A 27582-nucleotide genomic window follows, 5' to 3' on the forward strand; every position below is an offset into this window, starting at 1 on the left:
CTATGTCATACTGACAAAACCTAAGAAGTTAGACTGGGAAATATATTGTGCTTGGTTCTATCCGTGTCAGAGCTGAGCTTATCCATGATATCTGAGCTTCCATGGCTACACACAACTGAGTGCCCAGAGGCCTTTATTGAATTCACTTTGTCTATTAAGTGACAAAGAATGATATATGGTGAGATGAATGTTTTGTTTATGTCATGATCATGCTTTCCAAGATGACAGTCATAAAGACCAGAATGACATGCCATAATTTGAAGTTCTATTATAATAGAAAAATTACTGTATTTAAATGATCAGATCTGTATTCTGATATTCAGCCATTATCTTAACACTACCTCCTCTCACTAATCACCTCAATTCTCAGTTGTGTCATCTGTTAAAATGAAGGGTTGTTTGCTCCCCAATGGATAGGATTAAATGCTCCATGTGAAACAAGCTAATATGTTTGTGTGAGCAAACATATATGGAAAATGTCAAACTCACCAGTTATTAAAAGTAAAAACTATGTTTGTATAAGTGTATATATATGGTGATTATATAGTGTGTATGTATATTATATATATTGACATATACTTTATATTTTATTTATAAAGTTTAAATATAATGTTCATAAATATATAATTTATATATAGTGTATTTATGTATAAAGTATCATACAATGTCAAGTAAATTTTAAAAGGGCAAAAATTCTCAATTTTAGAAAGGTGGATTATAACTTATACCCTTGAAATGGCTAGGGGCAATATAAACTGATACATGACTATAGAAAAACAATTTATTAACATAATTCTAAAGAAATATATTGTATGCAAAAAAGATATTCCCTAAGAAGAAAAACACAAGAAATGACCTATGTAATGTTTGAAAAATGGTGATGTTACTATGGCACATCACTTAACATGGACTATTCTTCAGGAATTAAAATCATAATTCTGTATCACATGCAAGACTGCATAGTATGTAGAAACTCTATATCCAGTGGCATCAAAATTTTTAAAGTAGAATAAAAAATTATAACTAGCTATGAAATTAGGTAAAATATATGTATCAAGGTAAGCCAAGTGCTGTAAAAATAATCTCAAAATCTCAGTAGCTGAAACTAATAAAGCTTAATTTCTCATTCACATCACAGTCTGCTTTATGTCAGTGGGGAAAGGTGGGTGGTCTCTGCTCCATGCAGTAATTTAGTGTCACAGGATTCTTGTAACTAATGGTTCCACCACTTGCTGGTGCTTCATTCCCTGGATCCTTTTCACTTGGAGGGCAGGTGGAGGAAATGAGACGTGAAGAAGGCTTACCTGCTCTTAACTACCTCTTCTTTTTTTTTTATTTATTTTTTTTTTTTTTTGCGGTAGGCGGGCCTCTCACTGTTGTGGCCTCTCCCCTTGCAGAGCACAGGCTCCGGATGCGCAGGCTCAGCAGCCATGGCTCACGGGCCCAGCCGCTCCGCGGCATGTGGGATCCTCCCAGACCGGGGCACGAACCCGTGTCCCCTGCATCGGCAGGCGGACTCTCAACCACTGCGCCACCAGGGAAGCCCTTAACTACCTCTTCTTGAAAGTGACTAGCATGGCTTCCACTCAAGGACATTGGCAAGAAAAAGTCACATGGGCCCTGGTCAAACCTAGAAGAAGGCGGCTAGAAGACATGATATAGTGAGTACTCAGGAAGAAAAGAGGGTGGGTATTGTGAGCATCTGGCCAGTCTGTGTTACAATATGTATATGAATGGATAGTAAGAGGATATAGAAAGGGAAAGAGTAGATTTACTAAACAGCCAAGTTTACTTGATAAGTAAAAGGTTTATTTACTTAAGAGATAGGCAATTTTTCTTTATTATTTATATTACCTTGCATTTAAGAGCCACAAATATGTAAAATTAAATAAAATCATCCTAAAATACTGGAATTAGCTTAAATGGTGTACAAGGCTAATTCCATCTCTAATACCCAATGACTAGTAATTGCAGCGTATTGTGATTTTACAATCCAGCCTCATTTCTGTCCATACCTTCTCAAGAACCTGGACCTCAAGAAATGTGGTCTAAATTTTTCAGACCATTTGACGGAAGATCTGAAGCATGGATACTCATTAATAAGATAAAATATTTTAATTAAGCTCCATATGCAATTATAATTTTGCTGGTTATTAACACAGATGAGAAAAATTACACAGCTATGATCACTGGCAGGGTTATTAATGGGTTTCTTAATGATATAACATTTGTTTAATGGAAGTATTTCCTTTTAGGTACAAGTACCATCCGAGAGCAATTTGTCATTGTTATTAATTCAAGATCGTTTATCTGTCACTCAACTCTAGGTCCAATTAAGAGGGAGAGGATGGCATGAGACTCCACTGAGTATCCCTTCCAGGGAGAGACGTTTAATAATAGAAATAAAAATGAGACAAATATCAAAGTCTGTTTAAAGGGTCAGGCCCCTTATAAGACACAAAAGACCAGAAGTGCTGTACAAAGAGAAAACTGATTTTTTTCCTTCCAAAACGATGAAAGCTGCTTATGCAGCTTGGGTCATTGGCAATAAAATTCTCTTCATGCAAATTAAAGTGATAATTTCTTTCCTGCAATAAAGAGATGAGAGTCACTTTGGGGGTGACCAACGCCAGACTTGAATGTTCTTTATTTACATGCTGCCACCAGGCTGTGATGGAATGAACACATTGAAAGCAATCACCTTTGAATACGTTTATAGTGCAAAGGTGAGTATATTCGTTTGCTAAGGCTGCCCTAACAAAATGCCACAGACTGAGTGGCTTACAAAACAGAGATTTATTTTTTCACAGTTCTAGGGGCTGGAAATTCAAGATTAAGGGATCAGCATGTTTTCTTTCTCCTGAGGCTTACAGATGGCCACCTTCTGGATGTTTCCCCACATGGCCTGTTCTCTGTACAGGCATTCCTGGTGTCTCACCATCTTCTTAAGGAGACTGATCATCCTGGATTAGATCCCCATTTTTATGACCTCATTTAATCTTATTAACCTCTTTAATAGCTCTATCTCCATGTACAGTCATATTGAGGGTTTAGGGTTGCAACATACAAATTTGGGGAGACACAATTCAGACCAGAGTAGTGATTATATTATTTTTTAATTCCAAACACAGATGAAATGAAAGAGATCTACAAACTCCGGGTATCCATCACAAACTGAGCCTAGAAAGATAGGCAGAATAAATACACCCTCTCCCTCCTGCAAGGAAGTGTATTCTCTGTGATGATGATTTTTTTGTCTACTATACTTTTACACCTCATGCCCTCCTTCAGAGTCTTAACATTATCTCCATTTTACAGATGAAAGGATCTAGAAGGGAGATTTGCTAACCTCTCCAAGGTCCCACAATCACCAAATTTAGTTTCAAATTCTTCTTAGAACTGTAATCCTTTTTGGCAGAAGTTAGGACTGTGATAGAAGCAAAAAAGCACTCAGGAGAGAGAGAGGTTGTGAGAGAGAGCTTGGATGCTAGCTATATATGCTGTGTAGCCATGCTCCTGCCTAAGGAAACAGTCTCAGATGGGAAGCGGGAGTCTAGTTTGGGACACTGGGGGATGTTGCTGCAGTTAACCAGGCCCCTGGCACAAAAGGAAATGCAGATGTGAGGGCATGTGGAGGAGTCCAATTTCAGACACGTTCAGTGAGGTATCCATTGTTGAACCAGGAAGTACTCAAGTCACAGTGTTAAAGGGGAACACAATGAGCTGTGTGCATTATTTAGTGTAGGGGAGGAATGAATATTTCCTCTACCTATCCTAGGTTCTTGGTTGGGTCTCTGTAATAAAAGACAGATTAACAAGATCAAAACAAACAAGCTTATTAGTATGTGTATATCATATATACTTGGGAGGGACTCAGGAAAGAGTAACTCAAAGAGGTGGTCTAGAATTCAAGCTTGTTAGCCTGAATAATAAATAAATAAGTAAATAAACTTGTAGAGAAAAGGCAAGACAGAGGAAGGAGTTTTTAGGCTTCCAAGAATGGGAAACTGTGAGAAAGTAAACATATGGGAAACTGATGGTAGATAAAGGCTAGTTAGTAAAGTTGTTTATGTAGCATCTTCTGGTGCCATCTCCAGATTGATCAGAGTCTAAAATCCTCTCCCCTGGTAATTAACTTTTATCCTTCCTGATGGAAAGGGAGGAAGGACACCTTTGAAAATGTAAGTCCTTCTTTTTTAGGCAAGTAGGGGATGGGCAAGCAGCTTTCCTTTGATCTGCTTCCTCTCAATTGTCAATTATATATTCAATAGAGTCTTTATGCCAAAGTGCCATATTTTGGAGTGACATAGTCTAGTGCCCTTCAATTGATAGAGATCTGGAAGTTGAAGGCAAGGTAAGAAGAATCAAAGAGGAAAGTATAGAGGGTAAATAAGAGGGACAGGTACACTGAGAAAAAATATCTGGGTTCACCTCCTACTACCTTACATCAGAGGCAGCAGGACATAAGCTAAGGAATACAGTTTCCGATGAAGACCACCTGGGGCAAAGTTCTGGCTCAATTACTTCCTAGATGGGAGAGGCTAGAAAAATTACTTTGACATCCTATGCCTTGGACTCCTTTTGTCTTTCTCCCATGCCCTTTACTTAAAAAAAAAAAAAAAAAAAAAAAAAAAAAGACTAACTATAGTATCTCGTCATAAGATTGTTGAAAGAATGAAAAGAAATAATATAGGTAAACCACACAGCAAATGTACAACAAGCGTTTTCTACTTATTACTAGCTTCCTAGCATTGGGCAAGTGACCCAAGTTCTCTGTTTCAAGCACCTCATTTGTAAAATGGGGGTAATGATGCTTTTTTCAAAAGGTTATGAAAAACATTTTTATTTATATAACTTTATTCATATTTTTATGTATTTAGTATAAATATATGTATAATTTACATATAAATATAATTTAACCTATTATATAATACATAATATTCATATATACTGATGGTAAATAATTTTATTTACATACACACTTACTTTATAATTTGGATGATTTACTTAAAAGCAGCAGCAGCGACATACAAAGTGGTAGCATGGGGATGGGGCAGGGTGGGAGTATAGAGATTTTTTTTTTTTGGCTGCATTTTCTCTTTGTTGCTGCATGCAGGCTTTCTCTAGTTGTAGCGAACAGGGACTACTCTTCGTTGCAGTGTGTGGGCTTCTCATTGCGGTGGCTTCTCTTGCTGCGGAGCACAGGCTCTAGGAGCACAGGCTTCAGTAGTTATGGCTCACAGGCTCTAGAGAGCAAGCTCAGTAGTTGTGGTGCACAGGTTTAGTTGTGCCACGGCATGTGGGATCTTCTGGACCAGGGATCGAACCTGTGTCCCCTGCATTGGCAGGCGGATTCTTAACCACCGTGCCACCAGGGAAGTCCTGAGGATTTTAGAATAATAATAAAACCAACCAAAAGTCAGCCTGATTTTTATTATCACCATGCCCCAACACTTCTAAACACAACCAGTGATGAAACACCCTCCCCACTGTGGCAGATCACTTCCACCATCCCATCATCTACCCCAACCTTCCCACCCCTGTTCCTGCTTAAGAGAGGTGCCATACATAATTATTTCTCTAGTCAGTAGTATGAACAAAGAAGACCCTGGATAAGTACTAGCTTAACAAATAGCAAATAGAATTTCTTATATGTGTGGAGGACTTCGTTTTGAAATGCATTTGGGCACATTTACTAATTTGGTGTTGTCAAGGTTGAGTCACCCTGATTGAGATTCAACGCAAGTTCACTGCATGCTTGCTGCCTATTACTACTCAGCGCTGGCTGCCCCACGAACTTCCTGGGGAGCTATAAAAAGGATCAATGCCTATGCTTCGCTTCAGGCCAATTAAATTAGAATTTCGGAGTGGGGGGTGGGTAGTGCCTGGTCACTGGTACCTTTTAAAATTTCTTCAAATGATTCTACCATGCAAGCAGGGTTAAAAAGACCTAAGCCAGGCCATGTGCATGATGGTTATATGCTGAGACTCTGACATTGGTCTCGAAGGGCCAAATGGGGTGTCTCTCCATGCCTCATTTTTCATCTATAAAAAGAGAATTAAGAACCCACCTCAAAGGGCTATTGTGAGGGGTAAATGAGATAATCCATGTAATGCACTGAGAATAGTACCTGGAACACAGTAAGAATTCAATAAACACAGGCTATTATAATTATAACAGCACTTTTGCACATGACCCTGGCAGGGTGCCATCACTGTCCATTATATGCATGAGGAAACAGGTTCAAATAAATTAATTGCTTGTCCAATCAGAGCTTGTAAGCGAGAAAGGAAGAAATTGTTTATGAGCTTAGAGCCCAAGAATAATTTGTACAATACAAAGCTAAGATACCTTGAGATTTATTACACCTACCAAGCACAGAGATTAGTATATGACTATCAAGCCTTTTATTGCAAGTATCTTAACCATTCTTTGCCTATGGTATGTTTTCATCCAGCACCACACTTTAGACTCAGGTAAGCAGGATTCTGCCTGGCCCCCACCTCAGGGTACCCCATGTTTTTGAGCACCTTCCAGAGGCTGGGACGATGAGGGCTGGATCAGGGCAGTTAGATGGGGAACTCTAAGCCTAACTGGGTCCTGTGTCACCTCCAGTTCCCATTTGGACCAGAATATTCCTGCTATCCAGGGTGATTTTCTTTTAGTGGAATTGCACAAGATTGGGTTGCCAGAGTGGAGCTGACGTGCCGATTTGGGGTGACTCAGATTGTTTCTCTAGACAGGACCCCCCCAAAACTTTTTGCTTGGCCCCATTACACCTTAAAGGCGGCCTTGTTTTCAGTGATAAAAACTGTATATTTTAAATTTAAACAAGCAAACATTTTTACTGGAGCTATTGATCACTATATTTCCCTAAGTCTGCATGGGTTTTTTTTACATAAGTCAAAGAAAACAATCCAATAAACATTATGCATATTCAGAAACAAAGTTACAATGTCATGCAAAAATAACAATACTATGCACTCTAGTGGATGCTAAAAGGTATTTGTGCATCTTATAAAAGTGTATTTCTGTATTCTATGACCTCTCAGACTGGTGAGATAGACAAGTGAACACTGTGTGAGCTGGTACCCGCATGTCAGCACCCAATTTAGTCTCAGTCTCCTCATCTGTAAAGTAGGGCTAATAACACACCTGATGGAATTGTTGAAGGATATGAATGAGATAAATAGGTAAAAACTAGTTTAGCATAACGCGACCAACGTTAGTAACATTGTAGTGTCAATTCTACTAATAGTTTCATGACTAACATTGTACGTGCTCCCTAAACATTGGCCTCAGAGCAGTCTGTAATAAGTAGGATGATGAAGAAACCAACAGTTTGTGCCAGGAATGCGTAGGAGAAAACAGCAATTTCCACGGGGATAATAGGGAATCACTTCTTGGAAACAGTATTTATAAGCTGGTCTTAGAAGAAAAAGCATAGTTCTTCCACAGTATGAATAAAGATTTGGAGGTGGGATGGTAAAGAGAAAAGAGAAAAAGTCCACATGGATTACCAGGAGACATGATGGGGTGGAGAGTGGCGGGGGTGGGGGGTTGGGTAGGTGACTGCACTCATGGCTGAGCGAAGACTTTAGGAGCAGGCAGGTCAGTAGATAAGCCTAAAAACTTACTAGAGAAATCCACAGATAAACTTCAATCTTTCCCTTACAAGTCTGCAATGACCCCTAGGGCAGAGTGAGCGCTTATGAAGTTTGACACCTGCCATGTATGTGATGAGCAGAGGAATTACGTTTCTGACACTGCAGACAGACATCACTGCCCAAAAGTCAGCCGAGCCTCCAGATACCAAGTGGACCATGTATCAACTAGGAAACCAGGTAAAAGAACGAAGAAAGGAGCCCACTAAGTGCAAGTGGGAGAGCTGATGAAATTCAGGGCTTGGTCTGAGCTCCCACATCCAGAAGCCTCAGCCAGAACTTCTGTCACTTTTTGGTGCTACTCCAGCTCCTATAGCCCTGCTGGCACCACTCAACAGCAGGCAGGCCCTAGTCTTGTGAGGAGCTGTTTCAAACACAACCTTCCTGTGCAGCTGAATTGCCTTCCTTCAGCATCCTTGTCTCACGCATCTTCACATCCTTTCTTTCCCACACAGCTCAGTGAGACTGAGTTTCCTGCCCAGCATACATCTGTGACTAACCAAAACGTGGCTAAAAGTTGCTTAAGCCAAAGTAGCAAAAGAAACAGAGAAAGGATCAATTTGTACATCTTAAGAAGCCTTCTCTCCTATAAGCTACTCAGCCTAATTTGGACCATAGGTGGGGATTCAATCAGTTGTGGGGACTAATTATTACATGATACAGTAAGACTCTGATTCTCTAGCAGGCTCCAGAGGAAGACTGTCCCAGGTAGAGTTAAAAATCAGATGCTACATCTGAGGATCTTGTTCCCCATTTCTAGCTAAGACCTTCAGCATTTAGCAGGTCCTGCCAAGAGATTAAATTAGAATCAGTGGCTGCCAACATTGTGCCAAAATAATCAGTAGCTGGCCATACATTAGCATCCCCTAGGGAGATTTAAAATCTGTATGCCCAGACCAATTACAATGGGGTCTCTAGTTGGGAGGGAGAGTTAGGGCCCAGGGCCCAGTATTTTCTAAAGCTGCCTGGGTGATTCAACTGCAACCAAGTTTGAGAACCTCTGTCTTAGTTGGGGCAGACAGCAGCCTCTGGAAATGGCATCCTGTCCTCCAACCCCTGATAACCCTAACCAGAGAATCCAAGCCCATCCTGCCATAACATGGGGGTGAGGAAACCCCCCACCAAAAACAAATGCTCTTGAGAGAAGAAATCAAATGAATACTACTCACTAAAAGAGAATTGGATATGAACAAAGTTTCTGGTAGAAAAGAATATACCTGATTCTGGGGCTCTGAAGAGATGACATGAGTGCACAGAGAAGAGAGGTGTAAGCAACATTAACTTCATTTGTTTGACACAGAACCCCACGTCCCTGGAGAAGGTAGCCAACCCATCATAGCCTTTGGAGAAGCAGCTCAGTTTGAGGAGGACGCTCCTCGCTGGGAGTCCCAGACCCTAGCCTGTCACTTAATCACTGTGCCATCTTGTGCAAGCTGCTACTTACAAAGCATATTTTTTTGAAATATAGCACATACACAGAAGACTGAACAAATGGTAAGTGCTCAACTCAGTTAATCATCGCAAAGTGAACACACACACATAACCACCATGCAGATCCAGAAGGAGAACATTGGCCAAGACAGTTTTAATATATTCTGAGCATCTCTTTTGTGCTAGGGAGCTACACATGCACAGATGATGACATGGAAATGACACAAAAGATCTCAGCCCTAAAAGAGCTCCTAGTCTAGAAAGAGACTAATATATTAACAACCGCAACACTGGTAACCACATAATTTTACAATAAATTCCTTTTAGGAATTTAGTGTAATGGATGACAGTAGATTTATTTAAAGAGTTCCCCATAAAGGAATTACCTATGTCTAGGTTTATCCTATAGAGTGCCAGAACTGTGCTTAGGAAAGTCCCTTTGAGTATAGTAGGTGAGACCATGGTTCAAAAGATGACAGTGGGTCAAAATGACAGCTAAATAGTTTTATAAGAGAAAGGAACAGAAACGGGAACTTGAAGAGGGAGGTGGTGGGATTGGAAGGGAAGAGAGAGAGGCAAATAAATATGGCAAGAGGTTGGCTCCACATGAAAGTGGCCAGTCAGAAAATCTCAGTGACAAGGTGATCAGAGGACTTTTAATAATAGAGATATCTAATATATCAATTTAAATTATTTGTTACTACAAATCACCTTCTTTCTTCCTCTATGCTTCCATAAACTCTGTGACATTTGTAAATGCTTTGTGTGACTGGTTTAGGAGAAAAACAAGGGGAAATGCTGAGTTCTAGAGGTGGATAAGCATAGAGCAGAAGGAACGGAATAAGAAAATGAGATTGAAGGAGACTGAGGGTTGGGGAGACAGGTGCTCTGACTCAGAAGTGCCCATGAGAGGGAAACTCCCAGAAATGCACAGAAATCTTGGGGTAGGCATTGAATTTCTCACAGGATGTTCAATGGGGTGTTAAGACAGCTTTACTCACATCTCAAAGCTCAGGATGGCAGCAGCTGACAACTCCTTGCACATGGCATATCCTTGAATGACGTATTTGCCCTGCCCTGCAGTCCTGAATGCCAATTACAATAAGGTTAGAGTGCACAAAATGCTATGTATACATACACTTCAAGGCCTGTTTGTAATGCAAGTGAACACTGAAATTTCTCAGGTCACCTCATCCTCTGGTTCACTGTTAACCATTCACATCATTCTACACAAAAATGGAAGTATGTGCTTCTTCATGATAAAGATCTCTGGTTTCCTGCTATCCCACAATACTTCTGATTAAGACCCACCCTGGACACACTCCCGGGTATACTCCTCACAGCCTCCGCTCAAACCACAGCATCCTCCAGTTCCAACAGGTGAGCAGAAAACCCATCCAGCTCAGCAGAATACACTCTCCCCGGTACACTGAGAAGGTTTCCAGGTATTTGTGATCTGCATCACTTGCCACTTTTTAGAACACAAAGCCCGTGCAGCCCACCATCTGAAATATGCATTAAAAGAATGTCAAGGGCAGGTGTGAAGGAGGAAAAAGTCTAAGGAGGACAGTATTTATTTTTGTTTTAGAGAGAGGTCAGGGTCTGAATCTCAGCTGACTGAGACATATGCTGCTTCCCAGCAAAGGGAAAATAGAAAAACAGAAAATAGAATGAGACCAAAAAAGAGCTGTCAGAATGGTCTATCCTATATAGGGCCAGAACTGAGACCAGTGGGAAGCAGATTTGGGTCCAGTTTAAGAATATTGTAATGGCTGCAGCTGACAGGAGTGGGTAGGCTTCCTTTACAGAATAGTGTGAAGCGGGAAACTCAAGAAAAAAGTCTGAATTGCCATTTGTCAGAAATTCTCTGTGGAGGGGCTGGGCAGTCCTAGATGCAAATCAGAGAGATGCAAGGGAGGCTTCCAAATATACCAAGAAGCAACTCCAGCTCCTTCCATACACGGGACCAATCCTGGTCAAAAAGATGGTCCTGAGGCACTAAAAAATTCAAAGTGCTCTTTAGTTGTCTTAAAAGGGAAAATTAAGTGGTCTATGAACAGATTATTCACAAAGTGAGCTGTGAAGAAATAATGAGAAGGGCAATTGACTGGATTCTAGAGCTTATGAAACCCCTAAGATTAACCCTCTATTTCCTTGGGGAATGCAGGCACAAGGCAGAGGTTAGGATGTTGTTTGCTGGGCCAAGGAGTGTTTAAGAGGAGTGTGATAGGAAAAATTCTAAAGATCCTCCCACCAAGAAAATTTCTATCCTGAGATTATTCAATCAAACTAATCTTGGCACTGCTGTGAAAAGATTTTATAATTGTAATTAAAGTCCCTAGTTGACCTTAAAATATAAAAAAAAAATCTGGATAAGACTAATCTGATCACATTAGCCTTTGAAAGCATAAAGCTGTCTCCAGTTGCTTAGTGAAAAGGAAGGAAGAGAGAAAATCAGAGAGATTCCAGAAGTGAGAAGGACTCTATGACCATTACCGATTTGAAGAAGGACAGAGCCATGAGAGTGATGTGAGTTATCTCTAAGAAATGAGGGCAAACTCCAGCTGACAGCCAGCAAAGAAACAGGAACTTCAGGACTACAACTGCAAGGAACTGATTTTACCCACAATCTGATGGAACTTGGAAGTGGATCCTTCCCTGGGCCTCCAGGTAAGAACCCAGCCCAGCCAACACCTTGACTTAAGCACCAAAGACCATAAGCAGAGAACCCAGTCAAGAGCTCCTCAACTGCTGAGCTACAGAACTCTGAAATAATGAATGGTCATTCTTTTTAGTCCCTAAGTTTGTAGTAATTTGATACAAGCAATAATTAATTAATTCAAGGAGCCATCATTCCCCATCAGAAAGGAACACGACAGTTCTTAAATCACAGACTTTTCCTAAGCATCCCTAAGGAAGAGATGACTCTGGTCAATATTATAATGTAGGTGAGTTTGTTGTACCCTGAGCTTTCCTTTTGGACACCCCCTTTCCCATTTTTGGTGATCCTCATGCTGTTCTATTTCCTTCCCCTAATTAGAGGTTTCAGTCAAGTTAAACTGTAAACAACTTACCATAACCCTCCCAGGGAATTTGTGCTTTAACTGGAATCAAAGTTAAGCTAAAAGATTGCATTTTAAGAGTAGGATAGCAGCTGTCATTTTCCCAAGCACCCTTAAAATCACAAAACCTTGACAAGCCCTGAATATATGAGTGACATAGGCAAATGGCAAATTAAGAAGAAATAATGTTCAACCTGGCAGTGAAAATAGAGTAACAATAAGAATCTAGGCACACCATATCCCAAGATCAGTTTTCAAAATCTTAGATGTCAGCTATGTCAAATGTTAACTTTAAATGTTTTTAAGTAAAATATGCAGAGAGAGCCAAATGAGGGAAGCAAAATGCATGAAAAAAATAGACTTTTAATTAGATTCTTCTCATTCAATAGACTATTCACCCTATTTCACCCTATAACTTCATTGATTTTTTTTAGAAAAGGAAAAAAAGACCCCCAAATATCAAAGATACTTTTGACTTAATTAAAAGGAAATATCAAACTGCTGAGAAAACTATGTCTAAAGGGAAGATTGATTTTTTTCCCCTAGTCTATAACAAATATATTAGCACTAACTCAGTGAAAGATTCCAAGAAAGATACACATTCTGGAAACTTCATGATGTTCATTGGAGTCTACTTCCCAGCGTCATGGGCTCAATTGAATCTCCCCAAAATATATATGTTGAAGTTCTAATCCCCAGAACCTCAGAATGTGACAATGTTTGCAAATAGGGTTGTTAAAGAGGTGATTAAAGTTAAATGAGGTCATTGGGTGGAACCTAATCCAATATGGCTGCTGTTCTTATAAGAAGAGGAGATTAGGACATAGACACACACAAAGGGAAGACCATGTGAAGACACAGGAAGAAGATGGCCATCTGCAAGCCAAGGAGAGAGACCTAAGAGAAAATCAACACAATCAACACTTGGATTTTGGAATTCTAGCCTCCAGAATCATGAGAAAAAATAATTCTGTTGTTTAAGCCACCCAGTTTGTGGTACTTTATGGTAGCCTTAGCATATTAATACAAGTAGTATTCCAGACACGTATATATTATCATCTATCTTACCTTGAAAAACGTCTCCAGATGTTTACATAGTATCAGAAAGAAAGAGAATGTTGTACAATGCCTATTTCATTCAGTAATTTACTCTTTAATTCAACACATATATATTAAGCACCACAGTATGTTCATGTCAGTACACTGTGAGGTATCTCTATTAGGTAGAAAGACAGAGAAGTATAAAGCCAGTCTCCAGGATTACTCCATTTTCAAAGTTTTGAAGTGGGCCCTTTCCTCCCTCCTCTTCCACCTCTCTGAGCCCTCACTCTCATCCGCAGGGGTGCAGAGACAGGTGTGGTCCACATGGATGGGCTGCATGGGCTTTGGGGAAGAGCATGCATCTACTCAGGGGCAAGTTCTTGGTGTAGGAAAGCAGGGAGGCCACCCATGGCACCCCTGCCTCACTGAGGACATTCAGGAGCCCAGTCACCTGGCCACTGTGCACCAGGAAGAGCACATATTTGAATGAGAACTCCCTCCCACCAATGGAGAGGTGCCAAAATTTACAAGCTGGCTTGAAGACTTTATCTAACAAAATAAGAAACCATGTAGCTGACAGGGTCTTTGTGCTCCAGCCAGGTGTCAGGCCTGAGCATCTGAGATGGGAGAGCTGAGTTCAAATCAATGGACAACTACAGACTTCCTGACCCCACCTACTATCATTTGGTGAAAGCTCACTGAAAGATCTCCATCTCAGTGCTAAGACCCAGCTCCACCCAACGACCAGCAAGTTCCAGTGCTGCATGCCCAATACCAAACAACTAGCAAAAAAGAACACAATGCCACACATTAGCAGAGAGGTTGCCTAAAATAATACTAAGTTCACAGACATCCCAAAACACAGCACAAGACACAGCCCTGCCCACTAGAAAGACAAGATCCATCCTCACCCACCAGAGCACAGACATAAAATCCCCTCCACCAGGAAGCCTACTCAACTCACTGAACCAACCTCACCCACTGGGGCAGAAACCAAAAACAATGGTAACTACAAACCTGCAGCCTTCAAAAAGAAGACACCAAATACAGTAAGTTAAACAAAATGAGAAGACAGAGAAATATGCAGCAGATGAAGGAAAAAGGGAAAAACCCACCAGACCAAACAACTGAAGCGTAAATATGCAGTCTAACTGAAAAAGAATTCTGAGAAATGATAGTAAAGATTATCCAAAATCTTGGAAATAGAATGGAGAAACTACAAGAAAAGTTTAACAAAGACCTAGAAGAACTAAAGAGCAAACAAACAATGATGAACAACACAATAAATGAAATTAAAAATTCTCTAGATAGAATCAGTAGCAGAATATCTGAGGCAGAAGAACGGATAAATGACCTGGAAGATACAATAGTGGAAATAACTACCACAGAGCAGAATAAAGAAAAAAGAATGAAAAGAATTGAAGACAGTCACAGAGACTTCTGGGACGACAGTAAATGCACCAACTTTCGAATTATATGGGTCCCAGAAGAAGAAGAGAAAAAAAAAGGGGGGTCTGAGAAAATATTTGAAAAGACTATAGTTGAAAACTTCCCTAACATGGAAAAGGAAATAGTCATTCAAATCCAGGAAGCACAGAGAGTCACATAAAGGTTAAATACAAGGAGAAACATGACAAGACACATACTAATCAAACTATCAAAAATTAAATACAAAGAAAAAATATTAAAAGCAGCAAGGGAAAATGCAACAAATAACACACAGTGGAATCTCCATAAGGTTAACAGCTGATCTTTCATCAGAAATTCTGAAAGCCAAGGGAGTGGCAGAACATACTTAAGGGAGTGGCAGGACATACTTAAAGTGATGAAAGGGAAAAACCTACAACCAAGATTACTCTATTCAGCACGAGGATCTCATTCAGATTCGATGGAGAAATTAAAACCTTTACAGAGAAGCAAAAGCTAAGAGAATTCAGCACCACCAAACCAGCTCTACAACAAATGTTAAAGGAACATCTCTAGGCAGTAAACACAAGAGGAGTAAAAGACCTACAATAACAAACACAAAACAATTAAGAAAATGGTAATAGGAACATACATATCGATAATTACCTTAAATGTAAGTTAATTAAATGCTCCGACCAAAAGACATAGATTGGCTGAATGGATACAAAAAATGATCCGTATATATGCTGTCTAGAAGAGGCCCACTTCAGACCTACAGACACATACTGAAACTGAGGGGATGGAAAAAGATATTCCATACAAATGGAAATCAAAAGAAAGCAAGGGGAGCAATTCTCATATCAGGCAAAATAGACTTTAAAATAAAGACTATTACAGAGACAAAGAAGGATACTACATAATGATCAAGGGATCAATCCAAGAAGAAGATATAACAATGGTAAATATTTATGCACCCAACATAGGAACATCTGAAAACATAAGGCAAAGGCTAGCAACCATAAAAGGAGAAATCAACAGTAACAATAAGAGAAGGGGATTGTAACACCCCACTTTCACCAATGGACAGATCATCCAAAATGAAAATAAATAAGGAAACACAAGCTTTAAATGATACATTAAACAAAATGAACTTAATTGATATTTATAGGACATTCCATCCAAAAACAACAGGATACACTTTCTTCTTAAGTGCTCATGGAACATTCTCCAGGATAGATAATATTTTGGGTCATAAATCAAGTCTTGGTAAATTTAAGAAAATTGAAATCATATCAAGTATCTTTTCCAACCACAACACTATGAGATTAGATATCAATTACAGGGAAAAAAAACTGTAAAAATTACAAACACATAGAGGCTAAATAATATGATACTAAATAACCAAGAGGTCACTGAAGAAATCAAAGAGGAAATCAAAAAATACCTAGAAACAAATGGCAGTGAAAACACAATGGTCCAAAACCTATGGGATACAGCAAAAGGAGCTCTAAGAGGGAAGTTTATAGCAATATAATCCTACCTCAAGAAACAAGAAAAATCTCAAATAAACAACCTAATCTTACACCTAAAGCAATTAGAGAAAGAACAACAACAACAACAAAAATGCCCACAACGTTAGCAGAAGGAGAGAAATCATAAAGATCAGATCAGAAATAAATGAGAAAGAAAAGAAGGAAATGATAGCAAAGATCAATAAAACTAAAAGCTGGTTCTTTGAGGAGATAAACAAAATTGATAAACATTTAGCCAGAAAAAGGGGAGAAGACTGAAGTCAACAGAATTAGAAATGAAAAAGGAGAAGTAACAACTGACACTGCAGAAATACATAGGATCATGAGATTACTACAAGCAACTCTATGCCAATAAAGTGGACAACCTGGAAGAAATGGACAAATGCTTAGAAAAACACAACATTCCAATACTGACCCAGAAAGAAATAGAAAATATAAACAGACAAATCACAATTGCTGAAATTGAAACTGTGATTAAAAATCTTCCAACAAAGAAAAGCCCAGGACCAGATGGCTTCACAGGTGAATTCTATCAAACATTTAGAGAAGAGCTAACACCTATAGTTCTCAAAATGTTCCAAAATATAGAAGAAAGAGGAACACTCCCAAACTCATTCTACAAGGTCACAATCACCCTGACACCAAAACCAGAAAAAAATGCCACAAGAAAAGAACACTACAGGCTGATATCACTGATGAACATAGATGCAAAAATCTTCAACAAAATACTAGCAAACAGAATCCAACAGCACATGAAAAGGGTCATACACCATGATCATGTGTGGTTTCTCCCAAGAATGCAAGGATTGTACAATATACACAAATCAGTGTGATACACCATGTAAACAAACTGAAGGATAAAAACCATATGATCATGTCCATAGATGCAGAAAAAGCTTCTAACAAAATTCAACACCCAATTATGAAAAAAACCCTCCAAAAAGTAGGCATAGGGGGAACTTACCTCAACATAATAAAGGCCATATATGACAGACCCACAGCCAACATCGTTCTCAATGGTGAAAACCTGAAACCATTTCCACTAAGATCAGGAACGAGACAAGGGTGCCCATCTCACCACTCTTCAATATAGTTTTGGAAGTTTTAGCCACAGCAATCAGAGAAGAAAAAGAAATAAAAGGAATCCAAATCGGAAAAGAAGAAGTAAAGCTGTCACTCTTTGCAGATGACAGGACATTATACATAGGGAATCCTAAAGATGCTACCAGAAAACTACTAGAGTTAATCAGTGAATTTGGAAAAGTGGCAGGATATAAAATTAATGCACAGAAACCTCTGGCATTCCTATACACAAATGATGAAAAATCTGAAAGAGAAATTAAGGAAACATCCCTATTTACCATTGTAACTAAAGAATAAAATACCTAGGAATAAACCTACCTAAGGAGACAAAAGACCTGTATGCAGAAAACTACAAGACACTGGTGAAAGAAATTAAAGATGATACAAACAGATGGAGAGATATGCCATGTTCTTGGATTGGAAGAATCAACATTGTGAATATGATTATATTACCCAAAACAATCTACAGATACAGTGCAATCTCCATCAAACTGCCACTGGCATTTTTCACAGAACTAGAACAAAAAATTCCACAATATGTATGGAAACACAAAAGAACCTGAATAGCCAAGACAGTCTTGAGAAAGAAAAATGTAGCTGGAGGAATCAGGCTCCCTGACATCAGATTACACTACAAAGCTACAGCAATCAAGACAGTATGGTACTGGCACAAAAACAGAAATATAGATCAATGGAACAGTATAGAAAACCCAGAGATAACCCCCCACACATATGGTCACCTTATTTTTGATAAAGGAAGCAAGAATATACAATGGAGAAAAGACAGCCTCTTCAATAAGTGGTGCTGGGAAAACTGGATAGCTACATGGAAAAGAATGAAATAAGAACACTCCTTAACACCGTATACAAAATTAAACTCAGAATACATTAAACACCTAAATATAAGGCCAGATACTATAAAACTCTTAGAGGAAAACGTTGGCAGAACACTCTATGACATAAATCACAGCAAGATCCTTTTTGACCCACCTCCTAGAGAAATGGAAATAAAAATAAACAAATGGGACCTAATGCAATTTAAAAGTTTTTGCACAGCAAAGGAAGCCATAAACAAGATGGAAAGACAACCCTCAGAATGAGAGAAAATATTTGCAAATGAAGCAACTGACAAAGGATTCATCTCCAAAATATACAAGCAGCTCAATATCACAAAAACAAACAACCCAACCCAAAAATGAGCAGAAGATCTAAATAGACATTTCTCCAATGAAGATATACAGATTGCCAACAAACCCATGAAAGGATGCTCAACATCACTAATCATTAGAGAAATGCAAATTAAAACTACAATAAGGTATTACCTCACACCAGTCAGAATGGCCATCATCAAAAATCTATAAACAATAAATGCTGGAGGGGTTTGGAGAAAAGGGAACCCTCTAGCACTGCTGGTGGGAATGAAATTGATACAGCCACTATGGATCACAGTATGGAGGTTCCTTAAAAAACTAAAAATAGAACAACCATATGACCCAGCAATCCCACCACTGGGCATATACCCTAAGAAAACCATAATTCAAAAAGAGTCACATACCACAATGTTCATTGCAGCTCTACTTATAATAGCCAGAACATGGAAGCAACCTAAGTGTCCATTGACAGATGAATGGATAAAGAAGATGTGGCACATATATACAATGGAATATTACTCAACCATAAAAAGAAACGAAACTGAGTTATCTGTAGTGAGGTGCATGGTGTACCTAGAATCTGTCATACAGAGTGAAGCAAGTCAGAAGGAGAAGAACATATACGTATGCTAACCCATATATATATGGAATCTAAAAAAAAAAAAAAAAAAAGAAAGAAAAATGGTTCTGAAGAACCTAGGGGCAGGACAGGAATAAAAATGAAAATGTAGAGAATGGACTTGTGGACACGGGGAGGGGGAAGGGTAAGCTGGGACGAAGTGAGTGAGTGGCATGGTCATATATACACTACCAAATGTAAAATAGATAGCTAGTAGGAAGCAACCACATAGCACAGGGAGATCAGCTCGGTGCTTTGTGGCCACCTAGAGAGGTGGTATAGGGAGGGTGGGAGGGACACGCAAGAGGGAGGAGATATGGAGATATATGTATATGTATAGCTGATTCACTTTGTTATACAGCAGAAACTAACACAACATTGTAAAACAATTATACTCCAATGAAGATGTTTAAAAATAATAAATAAAGCCAGTCTCCACCCTCAAAGTCTTTACAACCCAAAGGGTTGTGAAGACTCATAAAGATCTATTTTCCAGATGAGCTTGAATGGGTGACTTAAACTCTCTAAGCCTCGGATTCCTCATTTATAAAACAGGACAACCAGCACAGAGCAGTACTATGAAGATAAATCAGAAAATTTATGCAATACACTCAGTATAGTGTCAGATACGTATTAAGGGTTCAAGCAATATTAATTCATGTTAGTGTAATAATTATTTTATTAATGAGAAGTATATACCCAGGGCCAAAATGAGTGGTCCAGGAATGGGAGACATTAATGTGGGCTTGAGTCATGTGGCCATTCACAAAGGGAAGGTACAGCTTAGAAAGGAGTTATTCCAACACTTTACATGAGCACAGGGTCAGAAAAGGACAGCAGAGAGGGTCGGGATGGAGAGCAGAGGACTGAGGCAGGGAGGAGACACTGGAAGCTAACGTTTGGAGAAGGCTGGAACTTGGTGGTTCTCGGGCTCCTATCAGCTTTAGCACAGGGCCCCCTGAACTTGAGTGTTTCTTCTGTTATGACTTTTTCAATATTTTTATGAGATCCTGGCCTCATGCATCAACCATATGGATGATGTTAGGCGGAAAAGAAAATCTCCTATAATTCAGTTTCAAATATATCTTAATAGGCTAGAGTGATGAGCTGAATCAAAAGATATCATTTTTACAAAGATGAATGTAAATTCCTACACTTAGGTCTAAACAGCCAACTGCACAAAGTACCTGTGGTATGAATATGGCCCAGTAGCAACTAAGGAGAAAAGGTCCAGAAGTTTTAGGAGGCAAAGTGTCTTAGTGGGTTGTGGCTGCCATCTTCAATGACACCAATAGAACCTGGGAAATAATTGTTGTTTTATTTTTAGTTAACATTTATTTGATCACATCTGATGTATTGTCTTTAAATTTGAGCATCACATTTCAAGAAGGAAATCAACAAATTAGAACATCCTACTCAGAAACAGATAATTTAGAGCTGAAGGAACATCCATTTATATGTGTATAGGAAGAAAAGGTAAAGAAGGCAAAATGCAAACTGGATGTGTGAGATTGAACCGGAGAGAAAAAAACTGGTAGAAAAAGGTTAGGAATCAGAGGTGTATAAAGTATGCTCTGAGGACTCTGAGTAGCTTAGTCTAGTTGGAGTAGATATATAAAAAACAATTATATCTCTTGTTTTCCTCTTCTTTGGATATGCAATGCATTATGCCTCTACATTGGAAGATAAGTTTTTACACCACCCGTAGCCCCACTGCACCCACAAAGCAGCTAACAATTTATAAACCAACACACGAGGCAGCTCACTTAGTAATGGAAACATGGGGGGAGAATAATTTTTGTTCCATGAAAGGAAGATTCATTGTATTATCTTATACGCCCTAAGTTGCTCTTTTGTACTGGAGCCCCATCCCCTCAGATGGGCTGGTAATGGAAAAAAACACTTTCTGGAAATCTCAGCTCTGCCCCTTTCTCACTGAGTTTCTTCCCAATCAGGTGAAGTGTGGTAGGACCTCTTACCTTGATTTGCTGATGCCAGTGAATGACCCAAGATTGTCCTGTAAGATCTAGACTGTCAGCAAGGACCTGTGATGACTTTTCCAATCTCCTTTTCCCTTTTACAAGCCACTTCTTTCCACCATCACCACTACCAACAGAAGCAAACACAAAGTGTGTTGCAGACACTTTCTTCACTTCTCCAGAGCCCCATTTGTGGTGATATACCTTCCTAGGCAGGCCTCGGACATTTCCTTGTTCCTGTCCCTCTCTCAGAAGTGGCCTGTCCTACTAAAAAATCCTACAAAAGAATGAATTTTCTAAACTAATTTGTAACCAAGGTTGTTATGGCCAAATAATGGTTTGATGTATTTTGCAACTTAGTTTCATCTAAGACGGAAGGGACTTTTATCCAGGACTCAAAGTTGGGAAGCTCTCTTCCAATCCCCCAACTGAAACACATACCTTAAGTCTGCACTCAGGTTGTTTGGGCCCTTGGGTTTCTTGGAACACAAAGGGTAGAAGCTTTTCAACTAGTGTTTAAATCATCGTGAGAAATAGGCCTCTCACACTTCTGTGGCTTTAGACAAGTGTAGAATAATAATACACATGGTGGATGCTATAAACTCTGGACTAAAACTTGTCAGGAAATGTACACCTGTTTTGATCAGGTCACACCAAAAAGAAAATAAAGATCACAGTCTAAACAGATAAACACGGATGACAAACTAAGGAGCTAAAGGGTCTTAAAAACCGAGGCTATTTTTGCAAAGCTCATAAGCTCACCTTATGGAGCAAAGCCCATCAAAACAGATTACACCCATATACACCCCCACATAAAGAAGCAGAAAACCAAGATTAATCCAAGACTGCAAATGTGCACTTAGGGACCCCTGAGTTTCATGATAGGCAGTAGTCAGGCTGGTATCCCCAGCTGCCTAGAAGGAAGAGGCATATTTGGGGCTAAGTCAAAAAGTCAGTCCAGACTTTTCCTCTCCTTCCAATGAGAAAGAAGCTCTGCAACAAATGTTGAATATTTACCCCAATTCCTGCCTTGCTCCTTTTCTGAGAGTGACTTTTTATATAAAAGGACTCTGATGTCCAAAGACTGAGGAGATCTAGGAGGATGCTAATTGGATGACATGCCCATAAAGGACACTGAAGGATTCTTCCAGCATGCCCTGGAGAATTCTGATAGGGACATAGGAAAGGGACAAAGTAGGTGATTAAATAGTTAATTCCACTAAGGGATTGTAAGTAAATAAAAGAGTATGGGAGACCCCTGTAAGTTAATGATCATTCAAGAAAGCAGGCTTTCTTTGCAACAAAACCATGCAACAGAAGCATGAGACTTGCCCCAAAACAATAAAACAATGGTAAAATTAGACCCACATCCTGCCCAGTGAGGTCAGTAAGTTAATGATTCCTAGGACACCCTCCTCTGCACACACTAAAAACAAAATTATAGGAAAGGGTGACATTATATTGAAACCTGAGATGATTTAACATATTTTAGTATATGTTACCATTTTTTTGCTCATTTCCATTGTACCATGACAGTCCCGGCTTGACCATGCAGAGATAAGAAAACTTCCTCATCGGACATGGTGGAGGAGCTGGAAGCTCGACGTCTACTCAAGAATGAGGAAAAATGTGGTCTTATCCCCCTCCCCACTTTTCCTTTGATTATAAAACTGTAACCCACTAGGTTCTCGGGTGTGGCACCCTCTCGCCTGCCCACTTGTAAGGCTCACAAGCATCCTATTCTAATAAATCACTTCTTATCTGTCACTTTGTCTCTAGCTGAATTCTTTCTACACTGAGGCATACAGAACCAGAGCTCCTCAGAACACCCCCACACCCAAGACGCCACCTAGCAACTTCAATGCTACAGTTGTTGGAAAGAATTAGAGGCCAGTCCCATATACCCTTGCTGAAAATACTGGCCTTCGGCCTGCCCCTCAGCTCCATCCCTCAGATCCCTGATATAACAACACACAAACACCTTTTCCTCCAACAACATACAAAATAGCAACCAGGAAACACACCACCTCCAACCTCAGCAATACAACACTACAACCAACAAAAGTGACTAACACTTAGGAGCACTTACTATGTGCCAGACACCATTGTGCTCATGTGAAATGTAGCATCTCATTTAAACTCATTTTTAAAAGATGTACTTGGCAGGTGAGGAAACTGAGACACCCAAAGTTTAAAGGGCCTTGCCCACATCAAATGACCGACTAATGGAAGAGCCAGCCCTACTTTAACTAATAAGCTCTATTGGCTCCTGATACCTATACAAGCTGATCCCAGTATTAACCCACCCTGAAAACTTCTTTCTTGAAGCCACACTTCCTTTATCCAATATTCCACTTTCTCCCAATGTTCCCCTTCTCCCCCAATATCCTAGGACATTTCTTTGAGCACTCCTGCTATTTATTGATGGTAAGTGATGCCCAGTTACCCCACAATCCTGGACCTCATCGTCAGATACATCAAAAAAGTAGCTAATGCATTTGACCACCAACCTCCCAGTTCCTATCCTCCTTGCCTGCACCAATCCCTACCTGCAACCTCAAGACAATGTTACAATTTTCCTCACTCATAATTGCCCCACCTCCAAGATTCCCAGCTGGCAGCCTTCCCTCTGGATGACAAATGTGTTTCCATTCACAATAGCTATTCCTGCTGTACACGCCCTTCCCATCACGATTCCTGAATATTGTACTTTGCTCACTTCCCACAGCTTATTGATCCCCTGCCGACTACATCATGGAAAGCCACCCTAACAAGACTTACATTCAGTCATGGTTCTCACTCTCACCCCCTTCCTGTGCCTCAATTCCTCTTGCTCCTCTTACCCTGGTGCAATCACAGCGTCTTTATTCCACCCTTTGCTTGCTCAATTAATTAAAATTTTCACTAATGCATTATTAATTGAGATATGGTATCATCTATCACAAAGCAAATAAATATTTTTCAAAGATAACACACTATGCTAATACAGTTATGGTGAAATAGCACTTTCACATATTGCTGGTTGTGATAAAAAAATTAACACACTTTTCTGGAAAGTATATGTAAATCAAGTCCTTTTAAAATCAAGACTATGTAAATTTGTGTCTATAAATCATTTCCTATTAAAATTCATACCACTTTACTTGGTAATTTGGTTTCTATAAATCTATACTAAGTAAATACTTAGTCCCCCGAAGTGGTGTCCGTGACCCTCTAAACCTACCCAAATCTACACACTTATCAAGACCCAGAGCAATTTCCTCCACCTCCGTGAAATTTTAAGGCCACAAAAAGCTCTCTCTTTTTTGAATAGCTAATGCACTCGGTGTCTCTGCTTCTCATGCCTGGCATTGCTGGCTATCAATTTATTCAGATTCAACAAGCTTTTATGCTACATACTCACAATGGACTGGGAGGTATATTAGCACTGGGGAGGCAAAGGATAATATGATATGACCTATGACCTTAATAGATCAGCCCTTATCCTTCTCCCTAACCAAGCTGAGGTATCCTTGAAGGCAAGGAAAATGGTTTATTTATTTTTTATATATGAAGAACCTAACATAAGGCCTCACAAAAATGCAGCAGTTACTTAATAAACTTTTTCCTTAGAGATTCATTTAAGGATACAAAGTGGTGTCATCAATCCCAGAACCCTTATTCCAAAAGGTTCTATCATGGTAAATTAATATCAACTGAGATTCTCCCAACTGTGGATAGTCTGGCTTTGACTGATAAATATTTGGGGAAGAATTTAATTTTCAGGGTAAACAATGATCTATATTTCCTCTTATGTATGACACAAAAATAAGGTTCTGCCCCCCAAAAAAATTTTACTTAGAAAATTATATTTCTACATACCTAGAATATAATTAAACCCCAAAGACAAATAGGAATACCCATCATTTATTAAAGGTCTATGGCTATATTATCTAGACCTTTCCTATGAGGCTATCAAACCTCAGAGAAGTTAACAGATGGTAAAACTAATAAGTAGTAGATCAAAAATTTATTCCCAGATCCCTTCACATTGCACTATGCTATTTTCCTAATGCACATATGTATGTGTTTTAGAAATAGACATTCCTAGGGGAAGTTTTTTCTGTATCTCAAAATACCCAAATGTCACTATAAGTAACTCAAAGATGAGAAACAGAAGACTTCCTGTTAGGAGGGTGCCCTTTCTTTTATCTCTAGCTCTGCCCACCTCCACTCCCACCCCAACATTCACATCATATTAACTTTTTCTACTTCTCATTTTGACTGAGTTTTCCTTCTGAGGTCATTGTGCATATTTTCACTTTACAAAAGGTCTATTCGTAGAAAGGATAAGCCAGGACAGAGACTGGTGCATGGAGCATAAACCTTTCAAGGCACCTGGACTCTTTAAAGATGTCAATAGAAAAATAGGGTCCTAATAAGAAACAAAAGGCTCACTCAGATTAGGATACAGATGACTGAACAAAGGAATTGTTTACAAATAAAGTGTCTCTTTTGTAAATAAGTGTTTTTTTGATAAACAGTTGTTACTTCTCCCAGATGTGAGGAGACAAGTAGAAGGAGAAGATGCAGGAAGGAGAGAAGTCCACCTTATGAGGAGCAGTAGAGTCAGCCCAAGATGACCTCATAGAGGGAGAGCCTGGAGAATAAATATTCTGGCCTCACTCTCTTCCCTCCCTCTGATTTCCTGCCAGGGATCCCAGCTGGCCAAATCCAATAGGATACCTCTTCCTGTGGGCACAGGAGACCACTGATATAATTCATGCAGGTCAGCCTCTCCAGGCAGAGAGCAGGGTAGGAAAGTACAGAGAGGTATGAAAAAGGGATCAAGTGGAATAAGAGATATCCAGCACAAATAGTGAGAGTCATCCTCAAAGATTTGTCAAGTATCACATCTTTCGCATGGAGGATAAAACTTTTAAATACAGAAAGTTGGTACTATGAAGGAATATTAGACTCAAGATGAGAAATGTCTAATATATAGGGTGTGCTAATAAAATCCATACACATTTGGTTATGGATAGTTGGATATTAACAAGTATTATTATTATTATTATTATGTAGACTGAACCAACATTAACCAGTCCCAACTTTGATTTTCTTATAATTAGAAATGTACAAAATACCCACCACAAGAACCAAAGCATTGTCAACAATGGCATACACAAGAGTAACACATATTTTGTCATATTAGCATCTTGGAAGTGTTCATATTTTATTGGAGGATTCTGTAGTGTATAGGGAATAGAAGCATGGACACAAATCATAGTGAGGACAGAGCACAAGATCTTGGAAGTAGAAGACCGACTGTCACACCATGGACTTCAGAGTTGTCACCAATAAAATGGGAGAAATACAATACACTCTTCTCCCCCCAAGAGTGTTGTTGTAATAGACACATGAAAGTCCTTAATAAGTTATAAAGTGCTGCACACATATGCCTTTTATTGTTGTCTCATTATATAGGTGTGTCAACTCTTCCTAGTAGACTGAAAACTTTTGGGGGACAGAGACCACTCATTCTCCATAGTGTCTACCATACAGCCTGGCATATACTAGTTGCTCAGTAAATAGTTTGTTGATACATAAATACAAGTCAGTACTTTCCCAATATTTAATGGAATTCAGTCATGCCACTATCCTTAAATACAGTGGTTTTACTTAAAGAAGCAAAGATACAAAATTAGAGACTCTTTGTGAAATTATTATGAAATTGTTAGTGCATACCAGAGCATGTTATGAAGCAAGTTCTTTTTGCATAAAACCCATCAGTGGAAAGGATAAGCCAGAGGAGGGGCAGGCGTGTGGACTCGTTGCTAGAAGAAAAGTGTATCAATCAAGGTCCCAAGAGGAAGTAGTGCCCTTGCCAGTCCAGGCACTCAGCACAAGTGCAGGTGCAGGTGTACTTGGGCCCAAAGCCACCTCACCTCCCTCCAGAGATATTCTCCCCCAGAAAGCCATCCGTGCTCTTGCAAGTTTTCTCAACATTATTCCTCTCAGCCAATACTCTTTTGTTGCTGGTTGTTAAAACGGAAACCTTTTATTGTGTATATAAGCCAGAGGTGACACAATTAAATGAAACTATCTGTCATATAAAACTTACATCAGCAGGAATTAAACATCAAATAACTTAGGACTGACAGCCTCTACTGAGTCATAAAGACTCTAAATTAGTCTTGTGAAGGGTATTCTCATCCAGTCCCTAATAAACTCCACTCCACCTAAGACTTACTTTCCAAAGTGCTGGAAGGAGAATGTCAAGGATGAGGTTGTCTTATCCCTCACAAAAAGTTAAGTGGAGCTTAAATATTCATCCTGTACTAACTATGGAAAGTGCAGCGTAAGAAAATGTAAATCTTGTTTCTGTTTTAATTGTGTGTCATTGGGCCAACTATACCACGTCTCTAATTTTCAGGTAATACCACCCACTATTCCTCACAGCTTCAGGAAACTACTTTTTTAACTAATGGAGTCTATTTTCTAGAGCAATTTTAGGTTTACCAAAAAATTGAACAGAAAGTACAGAGAACTGCCATATACCCCTCCCTCTTCCATGCTCTCAGTTTCTTCTATGATTAACATCTTTCACTCATGTGGAACATTTGTGACAAT

Source organism: Mesoplodon bidens, assembly GCF_964165515.1.
Source record: "Mesoplodon bidens genome assembly, chromosome: 14".
NCBI classification, from domain to species: Eukaryota; Metazoa; Chordata; class Mammalia; order Artiodactyla; family Ziphiidae; genus Mesoplodon; species Mesoplodon bidens.